Source organism: Manis javanica, chromosome 8, assembly GCF_040802235.1.
Source record: "Manis javanica isolate MJ-LG chromosome 8, MJ_LKY, whole genome shotgun sequence".
NCBI classification, from domain to species: Eukaryota; Metazoa; Chordata; class Mammalia; order Pholidota; family Manidae; genus Manis; species Manis javanica.
The window spans coordinates 6,979,407-7,005,380 of record NC_133163.1 but is presented as its reverse complement, the minus strand read 5'-3'; the positions used below and the strand labels follow the sequence as shown (position 1 = coordinate 7,005,380).

The 25,974-nt window shown below is 41.7% G+C and overlaps 1 long non-coding RNA gene across 3 annotated transcripts; it reads right to left on the bottom strand.

Annotated features, from left to right (window-relative positions):
• Nucleotides 1–24,168, bottom strand: LOC118967119 (uncharacterized). Of its 3 annotated transcripts, none has more exons than XR_012133681.1 (4): nucleotides 23,820–24,168; nucleotides 6,508–6,647; nucleotides 5,586–5,818; nucleotides 1–2,545 (listed from the first exon to the last, which is right to left on the bottom strand). It is a non-coding gene; the product is annotated as an uncharacterized lncRNA (long non-coding RNA). The 3 variants fall into 3 exon arrangements; XR_012133680.1 differs by lacking the exon at nucleotides 1–2,545 and adding an exon at nucleotides 2,558–2,963; XR_005053965.2 differs by lacking the exon at nucleotides 1–2,545 and having other exon boundaries at nucleotides 2,977–5,818.
• Nucleotides 24,169–25,974: the final 1,806 nt, after the last annotated feature.

Here is a 25,974-nt window from a genome sequence, read left to right as displayed (position 1 = left end):
TTCCGCTGCCTGCCAAGACACCAGGTGACAGGCGGGGGCTCTCTGAGGCCACTCCTGCTATTGTCTCCAGCTGTGGGGCCCCCAAGACACCACATGTGTGATGATGCACAGCCTGATGGCGCCGCCTCTGCGCCTCAGGGTAAGTGACACCAGGCTCTCGGAGAGGCAGTGGTGCAAGCAGGTGTCAGAGACCAGGGTCGGCTAGCTGCCTCCCAGGGCGCTGGCCCACAGGGCCCAGCATCCCGCGGTCATGCTGTGCACGGGTGAAAAGTGGGCTGGGAAGTGGCAGCTGGTTCTCTTCAAAGGCACACTGAGCCCACTCAGCATGCTGGGCCCAGCTCCCCGGGCTCCCACAGATAGGACTGGGGTCCTCTCTGACCTCTCTGCTCCTCATTGGTCTTGTGAAAGTTATATCTGATTCTCTTGGATTTGAACATGGCCATGATTTTTAATTTTTAAGGTAAAGCAAGCCAAAAAATGGTTTGTGATATACAGCCTTGTGTTTATATGAGAGCTAAGGAGAGGTTTTTCTCTTCAATTCATGATTCCCCCTCAACACATCCTCATACAACACAGTCACACACACCCATAGACTTGGGGACACACAGTGCATGCAAACAAGCATGCACCCCTATACACACAGACACACAGACACCCACTTTCTCCCCAAAGGCTTTCAAACAAAGGCTCTGCCATCAGAATTTCCTATCCTGGTCTCCTGGTTTTCTGGGCAAATAATTACTTTTTGCAAAGCAGAATCACCCCCATTACAAACCCCCACCATTCAAATCTGTAATTGGGGCAGTCTCAGAGCTGTGGGCCGATGGGTCTTTTTAAATGCACCAACTCTGGACTAACCATCCTAAAAATATATAATTATAAACAAACCTTCACCTACATCAGCTGGTGGAGTTTTTAATTACTGCACTTGATGTCAATCAAGGCCAGTGCTGGGCACTCGTGTTAGGGGCAAATTCAGAGAAATTTCATGGACGTGGACGTAAGCTGTGTTCTTATCCTAGTATCTATATTTACAAAGGGAGAGAGAAGCAATAGCCAGGAGGGGAGACAGAGAGAGTGGCTCACAGAAAGGAGATGGTGGGGAAAGAGCATCGTGCTCAAAGGGCAGTGTCCTGTCGGAGAAGCCGAGGCCCCACCCACTGACCGCGGGCTCTTGGTCTCCCCCAACCTCTGGCAGAAGCAGGAGCTGGGAGCTGGGTGTCACTTGCTGCTGGAAGAGGGTGGGGGCTGACTGCTCCTACAGAGCCACAGCAGGGTGGGGGGCAGGCCAAGACGTGGGGGGGGGGGCAGGGAGAGCAAGAAGTGGGGGGTGCTGAAAGGAAAAAAAAAAGCCCAGTTGATGCATATTCACTTTCTCCTCCAAGGCGGATTCTATCAGAAGGAAACACTGAACTTTGTAGTGTTAGCAGCAGCTGAAATTTAGAATTATTGTTTCCTTCTAACAGAAGACTCATTTTCCACGGCCACATTTGCAGCATAATAAGCTTTTTGTTATTTTTTCAATTAGAGTCAATTGACCTAACAAAATGCTTGGCAATTAAGTGATTTTTGTAATGGTCCGGGGGTAATTTAGTGGAGCTTGTCAGCTGTGTTTCATGAAGCCGAGATGTCTTTTTTTTTCCCACCGCCTCTCTCTCCCTCTCTCTCTCCCTCTCTCTCTCTCTCTAGAGCATAATGGCTCATAATTTCGAAATCTTTTCCTTCTGTTTCCCTCACAATAATTCGCAATTACAGGAAGTTGTTGGAGGTGATTTTTTTTTCTACCTTGGCTTTTGAGTCAGTAATTTTAAATAAAATGTACATACTTATAAAAAGGCAGCTATTACTGAAATCACTTTTTGTGTAAACTCAATTATTTTATGAATAGTGACACCAGCTTACACTGGGTCCCGCTCCTTCAGGCTGAGGCACTATTATCCTCAGGGTAGAAGGTCTGCAACATTCAGAACGCTCTTTCCAAATCAAACCAGCGTTCAGTAAGGTAAACAGAACTTCAAGCAGGCAGGAGGTGTCTGGGTTACCTGGTCATGAAAAATGGCCGTGGGAGAGACGCCCGCAGCCTGCCGGCCACCCTCCTCCCTCGGCAAGCCCTGGACCTGAGCTTCTCATTCTCTGATTTACGAGGGAATTCCTCATTTGCCTAATTGATTCATTTTCTTAAGACGACATCTGGAGTTACATTTCCTTTTTAAAAGGCTGCAGTTAGATCTGATGACTGGATCAGATGTTCCTTCATTGTATTACTTTCTGTTTATACCTATATTTAAAAAAAAACCACAACGAATTCAGTTCGTATTCACCTTCGTATTACATAGAGAAATAGCCGGGAAGTCGCGTGCCCTTGTTGTTTCAGACAAATTTGATAAAAGGAGGTGATGCAGGTCCTTGCGGGGATGTGGGTTATCAAGGCTCATCTCTAACCTTTGGGAGGTTTTTACATGCGTCTGCATGGCTGTTGCGCTTCAAGATGATCTCTGCTTTCTACACCTGAGTTAGAATCCCTTGTTGATTTCAGTTGCCCCCACTGTGGAAAAAAACGCAGATGCGACCCACTTCAGTCATGGGTAGGAAATGCCCAGTAGGGGGCAGTAGAAGAGCAAGCCAGCCAACCCCATTTTGGCTAACCTTTCGGCAGGGGGACAGGGGCACCACCATCAGCCCTGGGAAACCCATCCCTTCCTGTCTGATGTGTGGACACAGAGCTAGAAAGATCTTTTAGTTCAGATCACTGGTTTTGAATCCTTCTGGATTCTGTCTGGATAACGTCTAATCAAATGCTCCTCCTTCTCCTTTAAGGGTTTCATCTTTCCAAAGATAGGCTCAGCGAAAGCTGTGGCTGTTGTCGGCTGGGTGCTAGAAGCCCTGGGCGCGTTCCCTGCCATGGTTCCTTGGGAGGCACGGAGAATAGGAGACATTTGGGGTCCTGGAGGCACTTGCAAGGCCTAAGGAGACAAGAGTCCAGCACCATTCCATTGTGCTGATCTGGTTGACACCTGGATGTGGCCATTGTTTCCTTTTCTTATATCTCAGTTTCCCCAATTCTAAATTGAGGAGGTTGGGCTAGATACAATCTTCAAATCAGTCACACATTCATTAAGTCTTTACTACATGCATGCATTCATTTTTTACTACATTCACTCATTCATTTGTTCATTCTTTACCAAATACATGTTTTTAGGCAGATCATATTCTGTGTGTAAACAGGATCATCATATTCTTGGATTTGATTTGACGATTTCTTCAGAAATATGGGATTTTGTTTCAACTTCAAGGGGTTTTCTTTATGTTATTATTATTAATGCCTATTACTATTACCACTGTTATTATTTTGGTTGCATAATTTGTCCTTAACCAAGACATAGGCAGATTTTGGAGATTATCGTATGTTGTAGCTTTTAATGAGGACATGCTTTCCACAGTGGCATATCACTCGTATTTTGAGATATTTGGGAATCTCTCCCTGTTTTCCAGTGGTCGTGGGTAGCCGTGGGTTTGGTTTAGTTTAGATTCTAAGTCACTGTAGTGTGGCCTAGACTGGGGCTGGGCCAAGCCTCTCAAGGCTTTGATTAATCCACCACACCTCTCATTCTCCCAACTATAAAAGGAGAGGCTACAGTTCTGAATAAGCATCTTGGATAAGAAAGAAGCCAAAGCAGAAAGTATTAAACTTCCATCTGACACCAGAGGAGAGATGTAGTTATTAAATTTCAGCTGCTTATCAAATTGATATGAAAGTCATTTTGCATGATTGCTTTGCATCCTCAAATCTTCTGCTTTTATTTGCAATGCATCTCCATGCTTTCTTATTAGAAAAATACTCAAAGGATAAAAAAGCTGATAATATTATTCAGTTTTGACAATTAGGTAGAAAAAAACATTCTAAGAAGTGCTTTTTTATTGCAACTCGTAATAATACTGGGGGTCCTCTTGATAGCAGTCTGCACTATGCCACCCAAGGTGATGCTGGTGTCTTCTAATTGCAGTATAACTGGTTATACTGGACCCAGGCAAGGGAGGCTATTTCCAGTCTGTTCACTGGTATATGGAACTCTGGTTCAGGTGACATGTAAAGACATGCTGAGCCTCTTACATTTGTCACTCTTGTCTTTATGGCCTGACCACTGTGTTTATTGGGCACCAGAAAGGGATGCCAGCACACCTTTGCTAAACAATTACTGTACACTGGGGAATGTGGAAAGGCCTAGGGATGGAGTGCTAGGCAGCAGCATGCCTACAACTGAATTTCATCTCATCTTTATTAAATTGTCATAGTTTACTTTAAAATTTTATGCATATGCAAAATGATAAATTATGTATACATTTATGCACATGTAAATACATGACATTTTTTCATCACTGCACTGCCTTTCCATGGCCCATTGAAATACCAAGGTGATTTATTTTTATCTGTTGGGCAGCCTTGTAGACCTTATTTTATTTTAGCCCCCTAACAGTTCTATGAGATAGCAACTCCTTTCACACTGGACAGCAGTGGGAACTGAAGCTCAGAGAGGGGAGGTGACTTGCTCATGGGCACACAGCTGGTACATGACAGCCTTGTGAGTCACACCAGGCCTGTGTGACTCTAAAGAAAGTGCTTTTTTGGCCTCTGCTTGCTGCAAGCAGCTCCTTCAGCATCCTCCTCCCCATATTCTCCATTACTCTTTGTTTCCAAGTGGTCAGAGACTTTATTTCGCACAACTACCATTGCTGGGTAGTAGAGGTGAGCCCCAGACCTTGGGGAACAGAGAAGGGGCAATGAGAGCCCCACTTGCCAGGTCACTGAGCCCCACCTTCTCCACCTTTCTTCAGACCCTCCTGTCCATCTCCACTGCTTTCTGGAGGGAAAAGGGACATTGTTACCCCATCCCGTAGACCCATATTGATGAAAGGGAGGTGTGGCTACTGAAATCCAATCCTGGAGATCAAGAAGCGCAGAAGAGGGGCATGGTATCCATGCCCAGCAGAAAGAGCTCTTATTGAAAGTCAAAGGAGAGCATCACGAAGTCGACAACATGTACTGAGCACCCACTGTGAGCAAGACATAGTTCTTGGTGCTCAGAACATGAAGCAAAGCCAGGCCAAGCCGCCTGCTACAGCGGGACCTGCGTGCCAGAGTCAGGCTTACAGTAATAGACTCACCAGCAAGTTAGGAGGTGGGGAGTGTCGTGGCCGAAACAGCAGTGAGCATGGCAAACAGAGATGGGGGGCAGCTCCAGGACTGAGCAGCCCGGCCAGAGTAGGGGGAGCAGCCTCAGGTCTGTCTTGGGAAAGTATTGTCCCTCTGGGTTTCATATGTCATGGTGGCAAAATAAAAGCTGAACTAAATCAAGTTTCCAAACTTGGCTGAATTAAGAATCATTAAGGAGGTTTTCTGCTGCTGTTGTTTGTTTTCTTGTTTTAACTGTGTAGAAGCCAGGGCTTACCTATAGATTCAGGCTACCAGTCTAGGATGGACCTGGGATGTAGGAACCTACATTGTTAAAAAAAAAAAAAGCCCAGAAAATGCAGCCAAGTTTAAGAAACCCTGAGCTAAATGGCCACATGGCAATCTCTTCACTTACAGACTCCATGACCTTGAAATTTCTCCTGAACGTAGGGGTGTTCTTTACTCCCAGGATGTTAACGAGGGTTAACGGATCCAGTTGGTAAGGCACTTGGCCCAGGTTGGGCACAGCACCGGAGCTCAGTATCACCTTCCCGTTCCTTCTTATACTTGTAACATCAGATCATACATCTCTGGAATAATGGACATAAGACAAAGACATCTGAAGAAGAGCAGCTAGATCTGTAAGGGCTGAGAAAAGAAGAGAATAAAAAATCGATAAAGTGGTTACCCTGCTGAGAGAGAAAAAGAACTCTAAGCCATAATTTAGGCAGAGCCAGTTTCATCCACAGGGTCAGCGAAATATGCATGCAATGAGCGGGGATGATGGAAGACCGGGTGGACATTAGTATTTTCCATAATGAGTGCATCCTACGTTGGGTGAAGTGTGATTTCCTCCAGGTTGGGAGTGACGGAAGACAATGACCCTGAATCTGGTGGGTTCCACGCAAGTGAGCAGCAATGCTGGCCCCACCCATTTGCTCAGAGCTCTGACGTTCTTCCTCTGCCATCGAGTGTCTGTGTACTAAGCAGAAACCTTTGTTTCATTCATCATCTCATCTCTTACAAAACTGAGATTGCATTGAAAGAAATAGAAATAAAGCAGAAACAGAAGTGCCAGAAAGCACACACCACATAAACACTAATCTACTCCAGGTGGGGTCCGTCCCTTCTGCCCTGTCCCTCCAGGGGGCCTCACCCCTCCCATGCCACCATCTCTCCTTACTCTCTTGCCCTGTTCTTCATTTAGATGGGACTTATTCCTAGCTGGTAGATGATCTATCTTATTGTTGGTATTTTTCTGTACACTGTCTCTTTCCCCTAAAACTCATGACCACCAGGATGTTGAACTGCATTCATTGCTTTGTCCCCTTACTTACCACATAGCAGGTGCTCAATAAATAACTTTGCTTGAAGAAATGAATTTCAACTATTCCTGGTTTCAGACTGGTTGAAGGTCATCAATCTTTCCTTGTTATTCTCTCCCTTGGCCCACAAAGCTGGCATCATTAGGGTCCACCTAGCCCATAGAAAAAGGTAATTCAAAAATGGAAGAGATAAAAATAAAGAGATAAAGAGATAAAGAGAAAGAGGAGACTTGTAGAAACTTGAGCAGAACTGTCCTCAATTTAGCATTATCATCTTTCTACATTACAGTCGATACCTGCAGATGCCGTAGATCTTGTTACTTGAAATTTAATTTAGGGCACACTTTTGTAGAATCCCTACATCAGGGCAAAACAGGGTCTTAATGGCCAAAGGCAATTTGCAGATTAGTTTGTAATATTGTCAATTTCTAATATATTACAGGGCAACAGATTAAGACTGAAATGTATTTGCAATGAGTCAAATATAGATTTTATTTTTAAAAACATACTTTGATTAATTTCAGGTACCTAATTAGCTCCTCAGTTTAACAACTATTTCTGTTTAAATGACAGCTTCTTAAATATTTGACTCTAATGAACCTCCCCTAAAAACTTGTTACACTATTAATTTGATAAATGTTTTTAATGTAATGTTCATTTTGTAAAGAAAACCCAGCGCATGTCTTAAAAAGTCCATTCCTTTCAAGAATGTGGTCCAAAATAATGTTTTACTGTTTCACTACCAAACTGACTGTGCTCAGGTTCTATCCCACCATCTATTCTTATGGCATCAGCTAATTTCCTTCTGAGGCTGGGGACTGGATGACTAACCAGAAGCCCTTACAAAGACCCCAGGGCCATGTGGACCCCAGCTATGGGGGTGACCCTCACTGAATTCAATCTCATATACAAATACAGCTTGAGGAACTCAGAATTCTACCATTTCCCACCTGTTCTTGGCAACAATGATAAAGATGTCTGTGGATGCACCCCTATGTTTATCGCTGCACTATTTACAATAGCCAAGATATGGAAACAACCTAAATGTCCATCAGTAGATGAATGGATAAAGAAGATGTGGCACATATACACAATGGAATATTATTCAGCCATAAGAAAAAAACAGATCCTGCCATTCGCAACAACATAGATGGAGCTAGAGGGTATTATGCTCAGTGAAATAAGCCAGGCAGAGAAAGACAAGTACCAACTGATTTCACTCATCTGTGGAGTATAAGAACAAAGGAAAACTGAAGGAACAAAACAGCAGCAGACTCACAGAACCCAAGAATGGACTAACAGTTACCAAAGAGAAAGGGACTGGGGACGATGGGTGGGAAGGGAGGGATAAGGGCGGGGAAGAAGAAAGAGGGCATTACGATTAGCATGTATAGTGTGTGGGGGGCACAGGGAGGGCTGTGCAACACAGAGAAGACAAGTAGTGAGTCTACAGCATCTTACTACGCAGATGGACAGTGACTGTGAAGGGGTATGTAGGGGGGACTTGGTGAAGGGGGGAACCTAGTAAACAATGTTCTTTCTGTAATTGTAGATTAATGATACCAAAATAAAAAAAAAAGATGTCTGTGATATGTAGATACACCTTTTCATTAAATTATCATTTATTTGCCATCAATAGAAGATGAAAGAGAAACAGTAAGAACAAAGGTATTGTCCCATTCCAAAGATGTGGTGTGTGGAACATTGGCTTGGGAGTCAGGAGGTCTAGATTCTAAGCCTTGTCTGCCAATGACTGTTCTGTTCAAGCCCCCATATTTACATATATGTGCTGAGAATTTTGGACGAGCATTGACGTTTGATCAGTTCACAAACGTAACAAGCATGACTGTGGACCAACCTCTGGACTTGTTGGAAAGCCAAGCCCACAAATGCTTATCCAACAAACATTCTGTGCCAGGTCAGTACTATATTTCCTCTGGGGAAATTAAAATACATACATGTCTGCACACACCACACTCACACACACACACACACATGATGGTGGCTGCCCACAGGAAGATTACAAACTTTGGGATTCTTTCAGCTGTATAGGCAGCATCATATTCAGTAGAAGAAATAATCGTGCACATGTCCTGGATTCAGAACTTAACACCATCCTCAGCATCTTTGTGTCTGTGCGTAAGTTGCTGAATCTCCTTGAGCAGCCGTGTCCTCACCTGAAACACGGCAATACAGACACATGCATCACAGAGTAGGTACAGAGAGAGTCTGTTTTGCTAGATCACCAACAGACCCAGGCACACAGTAGGTGCTTGGTGGAGACTACAGTGACGACAGCCACAGCGACGATGGGGATAGAAAGTTCAGTTGTAACATTTCACAAATAGATTTCACAGGACAATAGGATATTTCAGCTCAGAAGCTCTAAGTCAGGGGCCTGAAGCCTATGAGTCACCACTTTGCTTCGTGCCTGTCAGTTCATTTTTGAGAATCCACAGAAATAGAAATGTTCTATCAGACCAACTCGGATTGCCATCTGGCCCACACATTTTCCTGGCACGGCCCGAAGGCCAGTACTGCGATTCTCCCCTCCCAGCAAAACCCCAAGTTTAGCAGAACAAAATCTGGTGCTGAAATGCATCAACAGCAGCATTGGTTAATTATCACAATTAGCATATTAGTAGTAGTTATAAGGCAGTTAATACGAATAATACTTGAATCTGGGTTATAGTAGTTAATATAACTCCTCGTTATATGAATATAAACTGCTAGGTTATACTATTTAATTAAACAGCAGCAGTAGTAAAGAGTATTTCATCCACCCTTTTCAAATGGCCTTCGTAGTCATCAGCTCAGGGAGCCTTCTTTTGTGCATACTATTATTATCTTCTTTGAGGTATACTGTTATTTTAGGGCAACTGAGGTTTCAAACAGTTGAGGTGTACCCCAGGTGCTGAACTACCATGCAGAAAATCTTGAATCAGAAACTCTGTCTTCTGACTACTTGTGTAGCAAGCCCTGGAGATTGATTTGAGAGAAAAGAGACAGTTGAGCAAATAAAGCATTGTTTGGCCCCGGCACTGAGCATTATGGGCCAGCAGGGCAAGAAGGACCTTTGCATGTGCAGTACACACAACTCTTTCTTTGTACAAATGAGGAAACCGAGGCCCAGTATGGTAAAAGATTTTCCTCCAACGAACAGACCTGTGATACAGATTCCAAATTGCTTTTTATTTCACAATTCCTGTATGTGGCCTCAGTGTTGAGCACTGAAAGGGATCTTTTTAAAAGTTTCTGGGAACTAAAAAACAAATAATCAAGTTTGTTAAAGGTGCATATTAACTTCTCAGTTTAGAGAACTTGGTCGGGTACTGCTTTTCCCGAAATGGATCCCATTGAACTCTGAGTTGGTAATACAGTATTAGCTTTCCTGGAAAAATAGGATTCCTGGGTCAATAACGTCTAAAATATTCTGAGTTAAAATGCATTAAACAGGGTTTTAATTTTGATTGCTGACATTTTTTTCTTTTACCTTAACTATGCAAAGAGTGCTGTGTTCTCATACATCTTTGATTGTGATCTTTTTCTCAGAAAATCCTTTGCTCTCAGAAAATCCCTGAGACTCATATTTGAAAATTCACTCTTTGGCAAACTTGGGTGCAGCGACATTTTCTACAGCATTTGAGTGCCTTTGCCCTGCTAGCAGATACTCCTGATGCGTGGAAGTCTGCGGCCAGTTTGTGGAAGGTTGAAGTCTCTGCATATAAATTGCAGATAGGGGGGAAGCTGTGCTAATCCTGTTTCATTTTAGTTGTAGCGACTTTCAAAGCAATTCAGTCCACACCACGTGAGACAATGTCAAACCTCTTTCTCAGCTCTAAATCTCCCTGTAAGGAACATTCCCCTTCAATCTCTGTTAACTGAGTGCCTACAATGTGCCAGTTTTCACACAATTTCTTGCTATTTTAGGCTTCTACTTCTGAATCTAGGTTTCTTGTGAAGAAAGCATGCACAGAAGGTGAGTATTTATAGGTTCAGGGACTATGAAATGTAACAAATAATTTTTAACAATAATCATAATCTCTGAACATGATGATGTAAGGTGAGGGATGAAATCAGTTATTTCTTATGGATGTCCTAGATAATAAAGCTACTGAGAAAAGAAAAGAAGGGGGAAAAAAAAAAGGAAAGAAACCCAACAATGAGGGACTTGGAGGAGATGAGAAATTTATTTAATAAAGAAAATTAAGAGTAACTGGGAATTAATGAGAAAAGTTAAGGGGATTTGGCTAAAAGCTTGGCTGTCCTTGGAGGCACATTTGCTTTATGTTTAGCCCTTAAAATTCACAGGTTTTGAGACAGAGAAAGGAGTTCTTGATGGTTTAAAACTTGGCTTCAATGGCACCTGTCCCAGCAAGCACATCGTTTTCTGTTTGATTTTTAAATAACTTTTTTGGGGGAAAACTGTTGACTTTGGAAACTGCATGAGAATAAACAGATATGGGATGGCTTGGGGTGTGGTCATTCTGTCTTAAATTCAGGACGTTTGAATTGATTTTAAGTCCCAAACCATCATAAAAGCTCAAGGTTTGCTCCATATTGAAAAATAAAATTGACAACAGCCAAAGTACTGTACTGAGCTTGAAAAAGGGTCCCCTGGATTATACTTTCTGTCTCAAAGACCCAGACGTATGGATTTTTTACTTTGCACTTACCCCACATTTTCAAAGGCTGTTCCTCCCCTAGCCTCCCTCTTGGAATATATAAAACTCCGCATGCATCTAATCTTTCCTTCAATTGTCCACTTGCACTTTCACATTATGGGACAAGTGGCCAATTGGGCCTGCAATAGGATAATTGCGCTGACAATTAGCCAATTGTGGGTATAATTTGCTGCTTGGAGAATTAATCATAATCACAGAGTGGACAGCCACTCTTTGAAAATGTAGAACTAAATGTGTTCTAGATGCTTCTCTATACCCAGGCAGAAAGGGGACGCAGGTGAGGATCCCGGATGAATCACTCTTAAGAGAATAGTAAAACAAATCGGGTGCTTGGTTAAAAAGACCACGTGATTAAACCCTGAATGTCCTAGCTGCTTGCTTTGTCTACTACCGGTGGACAAGCCAAAGACGATCCCAGCACTGACAATGAGTTCCTCTGTCTGAAGGTCTGCAGCAAACTATTCCGGCTGCTAATCCCCTCCAATTTTATCTTTTTAACCAAGTCTTTGGACGTATGGTCTAGTTGGTGAGTGGGATCATGCAGAATCTGTAACTAGAGTTCTCAGTAAGGAACCTAACCCATTTTGGCCCAGTACTTGCCACAGCGTAACATGTCACCCCTCATTCTTTTAACACCCATGCCTCTCAGGCTGATGTGCATATATTCCTGGGGGACCAGGAGCCAATCCCAGGAGAAACACAGGACATGTCTGTGAAGCATAAGTTTTATGTTGTGGTAAAAACAAAAAATAATACTAAATTTTGAAGTAAACAAAAGAAAAATCTGTAAGTGTTTAAAGGGTGGTAGTGGTTAAAATCCCTCGATAGGTTCATTTATTTATCTACCCTACACCGTAGTTCCCTCATCTGTTAGAAGAAACTAATGTAAACTCATGAAACTACCACATAGGGGTCTTTCTCGAATTAAATAAGGTCATTTAAAATAATACAATATAAGTGAAAATATTAAAAAGAAAGATGGAGGGGGAGATTTTGGAACTCAAGACTCAATGGATGAAGACATTAACATATTAAAACTTCTGAGATTTCCTGCTGTCAAGGACTCTGTTTATCTCCCCATTTGGCCACACAGAAGTGATTGAAGACCAGTCTTTTCAAATAATACCTGCTACTTAATGATGGGAAATGCCACTCTAGAGCAAAGATAGTCTGGCTGTAGAACAAAATCCAAGTACTTTGACTACTTGCATTGCAGGGATCACGGACCCCGCACTTTCCTTCTCCTCTAATGCCCCACTAAGAGTAGAAACTTTCAGAAATCCACCAGTACTGCAGACAGGTCTGTGTACTGAGCCTGCCCACCCTGCCACCCATCCTCTAGGTTTAAAATGACCATATTTGATTTGAAACAAAAGTCATGTGAGATGACTGACATATCCACAGTCAGCGGTGCTGAAGGAGAGAGAAGTACAAAGGATGAGACACTTTCTGAACATAGAGGCGTGTCTTTGTTATGTAGATACAGTCATTATTATATAGGTATAGTCATTTTCTTCCTTAGTTCTACATTTTGACTGGATTTCGCATACATACCCTTGCTTATGATATAAATTGTACATCATATGTATTTCTAGGAAGGAAGGAAATGAGGAGGGATAGGAAATGCTTACACTCACATCAGGAACTTTTACAGGGATTATCTTGTTTGCTTTTAAAATAATAATACCAAATATGCATAATAATTGCCCCATTTGGGGGATGATATGACTGAACCTTAGAGAATTTAAGTGTTTTTCCCAAGTTTATGCATTAACAAGCAGTTAAGAGCCAGTATTCAAATTCTTACACAGATATCTCAAAATCTTCTTTTGAACAAATGCTATAAACATAAACTCTTAGAGACATAGACATATGAGGAAATACTATGATAATTGTATTTCATGATCAAGAAACCATCCAAGGACATGTATTTGAACCCCAAAATCTACATTCATGATTCTCCACAAAAAATATTAATTTGCATTAAGAAGTTCTACAAATGATAATGTTGATGCTGAGAGAGGTAAGCTTTTGTCTTCCAAGTGAATTCAGCCTAAACTGTGGATTTACAGCTCCAGGTTTCCTGAAAGACTTCAAAACCAGGTCAAGGCCAGAATAAGGTCATCAGTCAGACAGAGACCAAACTCAACAGCAATGCATGATCCTCCTGTTGGCCATGTATCCAAGTCGCCGGGTGCACCATTTCTGCGTCACATACTTGACGTTTCACTAAATACATCGTCAGTGTTTAAAGAAACTTACCTTGTACTGTGACGCCTGACTCGCGCTTCAGGTATTGCCTCTCTATGAAATCTCTCTTGCCCTCTCAGGACAGAGCTAAAGACGTTTCAGTATTTTCACAGTTACTGTCTTGTGAAATGCATCTGCTGTATTCTTGTCTGTCGGCTCCTGCTGAAACAACGCCGCTTAACAAATGTAACTCCCGATCATCTGTCATCCCATGTTCCATGTAAGCCTGAGGAGGCCGACGCTTTCCAGCTGGGTGCTCGGAAGCTCTGCTCTGAGCTGCTGGTGGACACTGCGGCTCTCTGCTCCCTGGGTCTTCTCGTTCTGGGACCTAGGCTGAAGGAACAGCCCCTGACCGCTGTTTGCTCGTGGCTGAAGTCAGCTAGAGGAGCGTGGTGGGAACTCACCCTGCCTCTAAAAGCTGTTGCTTAGATGAGGTAAACGTTACATTGTTTAACATCCCATTGGACAAAGCAAATCATTCAGCAAATCACAGAGTCCATCTCCACGTCCAACTTCATCTTCAGCATGGCAAAAGTGGAAAAACAGTGAGCGTTTGTGAGCAAATAATCAAACCTGCTGTCTTATCGATCTCCATGTTATTTTCCTTCCACTGACTAGTAAGGCAAAAGAACAGAAAATACATATTTGTCTTCTTGTTTCTTGTTACTGACATAGACTGGGCATCCAGGGGAGGCTTCTTTAATATTTGAAAAGTCTTTAGTTTCATTCAGGAGTAAATGAGTGAATGTATCAGATGGTACTTTCTGAAATGGTCAAAGTCTATCAATATTTAACTTCTCTCGTCTCCCTCTCCATCACACATACACACGCACACAACCATACACACTTGCCTTTGGTAGTGCCATTTTGGAGATGAGGAAACCGAGACTTAAAGAAGCTAAGAAATTTGTCCAAGATTACCCAGCCAAGAAATATAGGAGGATGACAAATCCTATACAGGTTTGTTTGATTATAGATCATATGATCTTCACCAAACCACACTGAACTTCACCTTCCTGTCCTTTGGAGTATTGGTGGCAGAAGGGAGCAAATGCATTAAAGCTCTTGATATGCTGAGACATTAGAATCAAGAACGGTCATGTTCTAGTACTTTCCTCTTGCTAGAAGATGCAGTTGTGGTGATATAGTGAGGACGGACATCCTTACAGGCTTTAACAGCAGACATCCTTAGATGATGAGCATGTTATCTAGCAGTGCTTGCCTAATCGTTTTACACTGTGGCTCAGATAGGAAATGGTTTTATTTGTGTGACAAAGGGTGCAAAATAGCAGAAAACGGCAGCATGATCTGGAAAGAGGTGACTGGCTAGAGGTCTCTGGCTACCACAGATCCTATGGGGCCACCTAAAGGCACTGAGATGCTGCGTTCAGGACAAGCCTGCTGGAGATAGCCTACAGAGGCACACATGTTCACTCTAGTCAGAATTAGAAGCGATCAGGGCTGGAAAAATTGGTTCATCTCCACCACAGTGATGCAATCTAATGCTTTACATGACATATTTCTTAGTGGTTTACTAACACTCTTGTAGATATTGGTAAATTCATTATCCAAAATCCAATCAAAGACATCAGTGTTGGCATAAATTATAATATGATAACGAGGTCCTGTGAGCCATTCAATGTTAGAATATGGAGGACCTTCAATACCAGTACCCTGATTCCCTACTGCAGAGCTTGGCCATCCCTATCTGTGGATCACTCATCTGTGTCCTCAGCTCTCTGGAGATTATCTTGTTTGCTTTTAAAATAATAATACCAAATATGCATAATAATTGCCCCATTTGGGGGATGATATGACTGAACCTTAGAGAATTTAAGTGTTTTTCCCAAGGTTATGCATTAACAAGCAGTTAAGAGCCAGTATTCAAATTCTTACACAGATATCTCAAAATCTTCTTTTGAACAAATGCTATAAACATAAACTCTTAGAGACATAGATATATGAGGAAATACTATGAAAATTGTATTTCATGATCAAATACATATCAAGAAACCATCCAAGGACATGTATTTGAACCCCAAAATCTACATTCATGATTTTCAGTCAAGAAATGGAAAGGGCATCTCAGAAGCCAAGACCTTGAATCACATGGGAAATCTTAGCCCTATGCCGTGGACTCAATGCAGAATCAATAACTATGACAGTAAGTTCTTGGCTTCAAGCATATTTAAAAAGATCGATGACTGATTGGGCTCATAAAAGTATTATTATTCAGGGAAGTAGTTGTTAATAGGCCAACCAGGAAGAGAAAGATAAATAATTATTTTAAAAAATTAGGAAATATAAGAAAAAAGAATAACAATTTGGGGACATTTTTTATAAGGACACATCAACCTACAAACCTCAAGGTCATGATTATTTACGTAAGTGGTAAGTGTTATGTACAAAATGAAGAATGAAGAATATTTAGGCAGTTCTGAATTGGACAGTTTTCCCATCATGTTTAAAATAAAGCAAACAACAAAATAATAATAAGACAATAGGAATAAATTTGCCTTCAAAGGGAGAAAGCAAAGGAAGTCACCCTTTTTTCTTGAAATCCCACAATATGCCGGAGCTGTTCTGCACCCTCTTCCCTCTAATCACCACAAAAAACTTTAGGTCATTTTATCTTGGTTTTATCAATGGGAAGACAAGGCTTGAGGGTAACTACCTTGCTTAAAGTTAAGGTTACATCATGGGTTTCAAACTCAGGGATGTTCTTTGCCATAGCCCACATTGGGAGCTATCTGGACAATCTTTGTATGGGACACTCCAAGGAGCTGGGGGACAGGAATTTGTTAGTGTTGTACACACAGTTCCATGTAAAACCAACCACACACCCAGGGCCCTTCCTTCCCTGCTGGTGGGCTGCAAGCCCCTTCCCCCTAAGTGAATAAGAAAAAAGAGATACAGGCGGGAGTTCCCACTCATGCTGCCTGTGTAAATGATCTGCAGCAGGCAGACCCAAAGCATTAAATAAATGTTGCTTTTTTTGTATTTATAAATAATAACAGCTACATGCCTGTAATGCAGAGCCATTTCATTTAATGGCATCCAGCACTAAGCAATTTAATTATTCTTTTAGTCACTGAAACATTCATCATAGTATTCCAGTGGCTCCAAGAGAGCCTGCTTGCCTCTTGAAGCCATTCATGTAGAGGTGGTAAGCGGCCTCCCCCTTGGAAAATTCTCTCAGCTGTCAATCTGGGGAAAGAGGGCTGATACCTTTCAAAGTGTAATTTCTGTTTTTGTTATGCATGGATTAAAAAAAAAACAAAGACCTATTGCATTCCTACCATGAGTACCCACTGTGTGCTTGGTTCTATATTTACTTAGATGTTCTCATTAATTCACCACTAAACTCTAGCAAGGCAGATATCTTTCTTCCCATTTTACAGGTAAGAAAACTCGATACCAGAGCATTAAAATGACTTCACCAAGGCCATACGTTCAGCTGGGATCCGAACATGGGTCTGTCCAAAATATTTACCAGGGACATAACATTCATAGATGATTGTAAAAACACTGATAATAGTTACCATTGAAATAGTGTATACCATGATTTCCTTGAGTTTTCCAAATAATCTAGGAAGTCAGACTTTCCATGATCAGATAAAGAAACAAATTCAAGGAGGCTGAGTGATGTGCTGAAGGTCACATAGAAAATGTGACCTGGGAAAGGAACCTGGGCTTCTTTTGGGATCTAGCACCAAAGCAATTGCTAAATTCACTGTACTGTGCATTAGCATTAAAAGAATCATGAAAGAATTCTTTGATAGTTATTGTGAATATTAGTCATTGTGCAGACAGTTTCCCCTTTTGTTAAAAGGGCTGTATCCCTAGTTTGTTGGGTTTTTATGATGTTAAAATGAGAGTTTTTAACATGAGTCTAGCATATAGGGTGATGAAAATATAACTGTGTAACTATATAAAATATATATATATTATTAAAATATAATAATATGCAAAATATATAAATAAAATATAAATGTGAAGAATATAAAGTACAGCTGTATTTGCATGGGTAAATACTGGCATCTAAACCACTGGGTTTCATGGAATCAGCAGGGCAGAGGGCCAGAGGGATTTTTTCAAATGGAACTCCATTACCCTAGCACCTCTTTTCACTGGACTACAATCTAATGCTACAAACTGCACTATTCCTCAAATCTTTAAAGAGATTGTACTCTGTGGTATTGAAACTGCATTTATAGGAATCTATTCTAAGCAAATAACCAAAGATGTACTAACACAGTACAAAAGGATATTCACTGCTGGGTTATTTTCACAAACAAACAGAAAACTGGAAACATTCTACAGATTGTGACTGTTTATGTAAATTATAGTGTATTCCTTCCACCACCTTCCATGACATCCTTTAGGATGATACCTACATGTAAAGACACACATATACACCCAGATACACACACACACACACACACATCTAGACAAAGAATGCCTGTGAACAATTTAACAATGGCTTCAGATTGGGCAAAAAGGAGCATTATGAGCATGTTTTGTTATTGTGTGTATGTGTTTATTGTGCTTATTAAGCTTCTCTCTGTTTGCCAAATTTTCCTTATTGAATATGACCTCTTTAGTAACTAGCAAAGAAAGGCTCATGCCCGGTGGTATCATCCAGTCCTGCCCTTAACCATAAGCATTGTTATAATTCAAACAAACATCCTGGAACACCTGTGTCATCTTCTCAGTTCCCTGCACCCAAAAGACTCCTTGGTAGCAGAGGAAATCTGGTAATAGCTGCCAGCTCTCAATGAAACCATGGTGCCCATCTCTGTCACAAAATCAAAGGCTACTTGTCTTAAATATTTGCAAGTAGATGAATGAAAATATTCTACCATTTCCTCTTGGCCTATTACAATGCCATAGCAATGGTTTTTGCAGTGAAAAAGACTTTGTCAAGGACACTATCAATGTAGATAACATGCCTTTGTTTATTTAAACTCTTGATCTTTAGTTTCATTCCATTTGTTTCCAGAACAGAGTTGATTTACTGTGTGTGGAGCAGGCACCCTCCACCTTTTCAAGCATTAGTGTTTCTTTATGACATCAACAGCAAAACTAAAGTCTCCGACATCTGACAATAGTGTCCCTTATATTCATTAGGATGACTGTGAATTAAACACTTTAATGCATTCATTCAGTAACCTTTTAAAATTATTTGTTATATTTTAATGCCAATAAGCTGTAAATACGTGTATGTATATATGTGTACTTATAAATATATATACCAACATGTAATATATTCCCTGCAAAATCTAACAGTTATCATATGAATAATGGAAACAAGTGTTCAGCACTTACTATATGCATCATTGTGCTCAGCGCTTTGTAAATATTATTTTTGGCACTGCTCACAGCAAACTCATGGGGTGAGTACCACACCCACTCCTTCTACAGGCGGAGCCCTGGTTAGAGAGGTTGTTAACTTGGCATGGTCATGCAACGGACTTAACCTTGAGCCTGGAGCACGCAGCCCACATGTTCAGTGACAGGTGCTTCTAGTTCCACAGACCCTGTGCAGTGCTGCAGAGAACTACCTGATAGTGGGCACTCTGTACATAGGGAAAAACTCAGTGGGACAGACCACGGGAGGGACCGCTTGTGGAGAACAGGGGCTTAAATCCAGACTCCCGGTGGCTCTGAGATACATGTAGGGATTTGTTTATTGCCAGAATTGAAAACTTCATTTTGAGACCGGAGTACCTGTGAGGAAAGCACTGTGGCGCCCTGGACTTCCACTGCCCCCTCACTGATGGCCAGCTTCTCCCACTCACGAGGTCTGCATCGTGAGTGAGGAGACGCTTTCTCTCTCTCTGGCTTCAGTTTCCTCAGCAGCAGATGAGTCAAGCAAGAGGCTGGCCTCTGAACGCCAAGTTCTGTACCCAAGGATCCTGAGATATAAAAGCAATGAGCTTTTATCCCCCCTGGCATCACACACAGGCATAGGCACTTAAATGGCTCCATTTGAGATGAGACTATTTGCAAAAAGATTCAACAGCCTTACTCTCTTACAAGCTAAGCGGCTAAGCATTTTTTTTTTAAGATTCTTTTTTCAGAGGGAAGGAGGGGGTGTTCGGTTTTGCTTTGTCCCAGATTCAACTAATGCAATAAGAACTGGAGCTCCACGCATTCAGCAGCCTTGGTTGGAGGAGGCCTCCCTGGGATGGGCCACTCTAGCTCCCCAAGCCCCCACAGACGGACTCTTTGTGTCCAGGCATCCAGGGAGACTGCAGGGAGAAAGGGCCTGGACATAAGTGAGCCACGCTGCAGGGGCCCAGCCGCCAGGCCCTGGGGGTACCATTCCTTGCTGCTGGTTCTAAGGGGTGAATGTGTGCGGATCCTTGCATTCATTTAGCTCTCTCTCCGCCTCTTCCTCGGTTAACACCCTAGCCCACACAATACCAACGAAGGTGATTATCTCTGCTAGCATAATTCCTCCCTAACATCTGCTTTCGCCCATAACACTCCACTAATTTTTCCCTCATTTCATTACACATAATTTTCTTTCAACACAATCTACATGTATTAAGTGGTAATGACTTTCCAGTTAAGAGCAAATCGACACCAAGGGACCCCCGTCCCCCCCCACGGTTGCCTGCAGAGCCTGACTCTGGCTATTAGAGATAAATTCGGTACCTCAGGAAGCTGCAGTGAGGTAATCAATCAATTAAGCGGTTAGGACATACATTATCAAACTTCCACAGTGCAGGGGGCAGGGGGCCATGCTGATGTACTTGCCATGATTTTTTTAGGAATTAAAAAAAAATGAATAAATAAGACTGAGAGCTGCTATACAGCCAGGCTATAATTTGCCACTCAAAGTCAGGGGCTGGTTCTGCCAGACTTAATGCTGAGGACTGAAGTCAGGGTGGTGGGGGGGCCTTAGGCCTTAGAGATGTGCTTGCTGGGTGAGAATCCTGGCTCTTCTGCTCCTCAGTGTGTCCCGGGGCACACACTGGGGACCTGAGAGCCTGAGATTCCTGCCCTTTAAAAAGGAAAAAAGACACTTGGAATTATAACGCTTACTGCCCAGATTTGCAGTGGGGATTAACAGGTCATACACATGGAAGTTTCAGGGCCATATTAAGTGCTCAGAAAACCTTAATTATCTTATTCCTCCCACTTGACTGTGGACTTGGGAAATGTAAGGTGACCAGAGACCCCCAAATGGTGTTATCAAACCTAGAGTTAGTTACGAACACCACCACCATCACCATCACCGCCACCACCATCATTGTTTTTCAAAGGTGTTTGAAGAAAAACCCAAATGTACAGAACCCTGAAATGACAGTCAGAATATTCGCCAGTCCTCACTCATTTTCTTTATATATGTTCCCTTAGTTCTCAAAGCTCAGCTACTGTCCCTGTAAAAATGCATGTCTTCATGTTTAATCCACTGTAGCAAGACTGATCAGAAGACTTCAAAGAAGCGTGTAGGAAGCTGCTTTGGAAATTGTAAATCACAAACAGGACAAGATTTTTCAAAATAATATAATTTAGCCTGGCAGCATGTTTCCTAAACTTTACCCAGCCTATAAATAGTGTAAGTGTCTGTAAAGTCTATGAAGTATTGCCTGTAGAATTCAACAGACAAATGAGTGGCAAAAGCAGGGGACCAACAAATGTTTAAAGGAAACACTAGGTAGATGGGGCAATATGAAAGCAAAATATTTATGAAATCAATGAATAAATGGGCAGGCTATTTTCTACAGGTGTCCACCAATAATATATAAATATGCTTATATGATTCACAATATTAAAGTCTCACAAATCAATATCAAGAAAAAAGGGAAAATAAAATAAAATGAACAGTGCTTACTTTGGCCAGTAGTCCTAAAGGCTTCGTGTGCTGTAATTTATTCAATAACAGAAGGGGGGAAAAACATCTCAAAAAATGAACAAATGAAGAAATAAACCCTGAAGTAACAAAAAAATATCAGATCTCCTTATAACAAAAAAATGTAAGAAGACATCAAGGAGATGTGGCTTTTTATCTATGATATTAATAAGGTTTAAAAAACCTGACTTCTCTGATGCTAAGGCATCAGGAAAAGAGGTGCTTTCTATATTGTTTGAGAAATGTAGAACAGTAAAAAAACAAACACCACTTTTCGGGGAAGCAAATTCCCAAACGTATACCCCCCCATGAAGCCACCAATTCTACTTCCCCAGAAATTGTCACTCAAAAGTTAGCAAATATTTAACTACAAAGATGTTCATCACGTTGTTTATCATAACAAAATATTGGAAGCAATGGAGTCTGGTTATTTGATGAACAGTATTTATTGAGCAACTACTTAGTGCCAAGGTCTTGTTCCAAGTGCTGAGGTCACAGCAGGGAAGTTGGTGGACTAGGTCCCATTCTCACGACTCTCAAATTATGGTGCAAGAAGTTCTTAAATGAGCAAGTTGTGATATATGCATGGGGTGGGCTATTGTGGATTTGTTTATGCAAAATGTTTATTTGGGGACCTATGGCATTTCAGATACTCTTCTAAACCTTCCTGAAGAATACAGCTACATAGAAGGCTAAAAAATCCCTGTGCCTACAGAGCTTAAATTCTAATGGGAAGACAGAAAATGAATAAGCAAATATTATGTTGTAGCAGTGTATTTAGAGATGTGGGGAAAAAACATGTTAAAATAAGTGGAAATAGTTATATGGCAGTGCAAACAGTATGAAGCCATTTGTATAAATAAGCAAAAATATTCATGTGCATACATTTCTAAAATATTAGAAAAATATACAGCAATTTCTAGACAGTAATATCTCCAGATTTTCATTTTCTAAATTTTCTGCACTTGTTACTTTTAAAAGAAGGCTAAAAAAAATTAAAACAAAGATTAGTGATACACATGGCAGGTCCATGCTTAGCTGTTGTTTCCATCAAAAACATCAGTTGATTTATACATTGTGGCAGCCTTAAGATTTGATTTCTTAATAGAAAATGGGTGCTGGGTCATTTTCCAAATTTTGTTTTTTGTAATATAGAAGAGCTCAATCCTAGGTTTTGAAAGGAGGAAAGGACCTTAGAAATGATCTTCAGCCACAGTGGAGGAAATTCAAGTCCCCAGGGGTTAGGAGACTTGCCCAGGGGTAAGGCAGGACCTGACTTCACTTTACCATATTTGCAATGTCTTAGTATCTCAAAATGATAGAGGACATTACGAGGGGTAAACATATTGCCCAAATTTCTGGCCATTCCATGACAGATTCTACTTTTCAACAAAAGCAGACCATAATAAATAACTTACTATTGTATCTCCTTAGAAGACATGTAGCAACTAGGTCTTATTACCCACAGACAAAGGGAAAATGAAAACAGGCAGAAGGTAGGAGCTGCATTTCTGATTGAGATATTTGATTTCTGAGCCAAAGTTGTTCAAGCCTATATTGCCCCAGATGTAGTTCTAGAAATCTGTAGAGGTGCCTTGAATTACCTGGAAAGCACGTTAAAAAATGTCATCAACGTCAGTGCTATTAGGATAATGATTAAGCTTTAAGTTTAGGGCAAGCGCCCTGGAGAGCCCATTCTCCTGCCGGCCTGCTGTGCTTCGCCCAGGGATCATACCCTGTCCGTCCTGTGCCAGCCGCCAGGCGAGCATGGTGAGGCTCTGGTAACCCCATGTCCCCCCGGCAGTCACATCCGGGAAGTGGAGCAGGGCCAGAACTACGGAGCCCCTTGCTCCTTCTTAAGGGAAAGTGTGGGAAAAGGCTCTTGAGCATCCGTTTGTAGCTTGAAAACCTTGTCAGAAATATGGACGGTTCGTGCAAAATAAAATCAAGAAGTTACGCTGTCGCCTTTTTCTTTCTTTTTTTCATTTTTAATGAACTCAAAGAAACCTATTGTATATATTGCCAAAATCCAGCTGTCTGTTCCGTCTGTCTTCTAAACCTTTCACCTTGTTTAGTTTTTTGGACCAAATGTCCTTACTCAGTCAGATTCTCACGCCAAGCAGGATTTTAATTTTTTAAGAAGTAAATTTGAACCGAACCCTATGGGAGTTCCAAAGAACAGTAGTCTCTGAAAAACAAATGGTTTGTTTATTTGACCATTTGTTTTAAAACAAAGGTAAGAATACTGAGCTGAACAGATCAAGAGAGGCTTCGGGCTATTTCCTCTGGGACCAGAAGATCGGGCAGGATGAAACGTGAACAGAAAACATGCCAGATGTACACGGCTCAGATACAACTTTCCATCGCACGTTGATTTGGTTATTTCTTTTTTTTTTCTGAGACGCTAAAGCCCCCAACACTCTATGGAGCTAGAAAATAGAGTCACTGCAAAGTGATTTAAAATGCTCCTTTGCACCAAACCAGTCCTAACACAAACCCCTTCTACCCCACAGGGCTCACCGTACCTGGCTTCCCATCATGGACTTTTCTTGGCTGAGCTCCGTATCACAAACATGTCAGAGAAGAATGCTGTCTGGATGGCTAGGAATATGGTTTTATTTTTTCCCATTCTGTCCTTGCATTTAACCACTTTTCTTTTCTTTTTTTTTTTTTTGCCCTCCTTCTCTCCTATTCCTATTGCAAGATGTCTGGCATCCAGAGTCTGGCATGAAATCTTACAGATCTACATTTTCGGCAGGGCTGTGACAACAGGTTTGAACTTGACTTGCCATCCCTGGGAACATCAAGTTTCATTTGTTTGTTTCAGAGGACAAGGAGGGTTGTAGCTCCTGATGCTAAAAAGGGGCATCTTTACATTTGATTGGGTTCTAAAGAGAAGAGGAATTCATCTGTCATGGATTGTTTAAGAAACGTAATTTTATTGTATTGTGTATTGTAAAAGCACATTCCACTTATGCATGAATTCTGTTGCTTTGTTATTTTAAAGTTACTGTTAGCCTTGAGAATATCCACCGACAGAAACTTGCACTTAGCGTCCTAAAATATTAGCCATAAAAGGATGTGGAGAACCATGCTATCTGTAAATAGCAGTGTATTCATTCAATACACCATATTTGATTTTACAGGCTAGAGAAGCTGAGGTCACAAAGAGAGGTGACTGGCTCAAGGTCAGAGCTGGTTCATGACAGTATTGGGATCCCTGAACTTGAGTCAGGATATCTGGGGACTGCAGATCATTGGTATTATTGACATGGTCTTAAACTTGCTTAAATATTCATTTTACTTTTCACTTTAGTCATTTTTTTATATCACAGCTACATATACTTAAAAGATACGGCCCTTCCATGGGATACCATCTTCCTGGACTTAAACATATTATTAGTAGATGATTATTTTGTGAAGCTTTGTAAGACAGTTTCCCCACTTTTCCTATTTTAGATCATATCATATGATGCTTTTGTTGATTTTTGAATGGGATGGTACCACCATTTCAGCCACTACAAACAAATTACAAGCTGTGTACAGGAGAGTGATTTTAAAAGGAAGGAAAAAGGGATGGATGGATGGATGGATGAATAGATGGATGGATGAACATATTTATATATTCACATATGATATCACTTTAATAACACATTAGTTTACTCTTCACAGAGATCCATTAGTAAATGCTAGACATGTGTATCTCCCCAAACTCCTTCAGGACAGAACTGTCTTCCCCTTTCTGTCTGCAGTACCTAGTCCAGAATCTGGCACCAAAATGTTAGTAGAGCAAAATCAACATGTGCACCAGCAGAAGCACCCAGAGTTACAGGGAAACCTGAACTTCAAGTGTCAATAGAGCGTCTTCGCTTTAACCAGCACCGGCCTTGACTCCAGGTCTCCCTCCTCCAGACATGGCCCTCTCTTCTCTGTCAGCTTTTGCAGGTCTTACGCTAGGGCTGAGGACATGCCAGCCCCTTTGCTGAGATCCACCTCAGTGCCTTTCTCCCTGCCTCTTCATATATATTTATTTATTTTGTGTCTTCCCTTCTCCCCATGCCACTTTCCGGTGTGTTTATTCACAGCAGCCAGAAAGACCACCTTATACCTGCTCTCTCCTCGGTTCAGCTGGCCCTCTCTTCTCCAATAAACCGTTTGCATTCCATCTGGCGAGCGTTTGCTCCGAAGACACTTCCCTGTCAATCTCTCCCGCCACATTAAAAATCTGTCACTGCGATCGCGTCGCCGCCTGGCTCCTGAGATTTCTGACTGCTTTATTGCCGTCCTCGTTTTTTTTTTCTCTTCCCTGCTACAGCCGAGAAGCAGAAATAAAGGTTTGTCGTTGAAACATGGCCGGGAGGAAAGTAGGAGGCACACATCTGTCAAGGTATTACCTTTCTTCAACCAGGGATTAAGGTGTTTTACGGCACTCGCTGCTGAGCATCACACTGAATAAATTTTCTCAGTAGAACATAAAAATGAACTCATACATTTTGAACCAAGTTTCCTTCTTCTGAGCCAACCTGGATCATTAAGCAGTGGAGCCAGCATATAGGGGGAGACGGGGTGTTCAGGAAGTTTCCACCGCTCATCCCACCGCCCGCCACAGTCCGTTATTTAAATGAAGAGGACGCGAGGGAAGCATCTGGGTTAGGCGAGGGGCTGGTGGGAAGCGCTCAG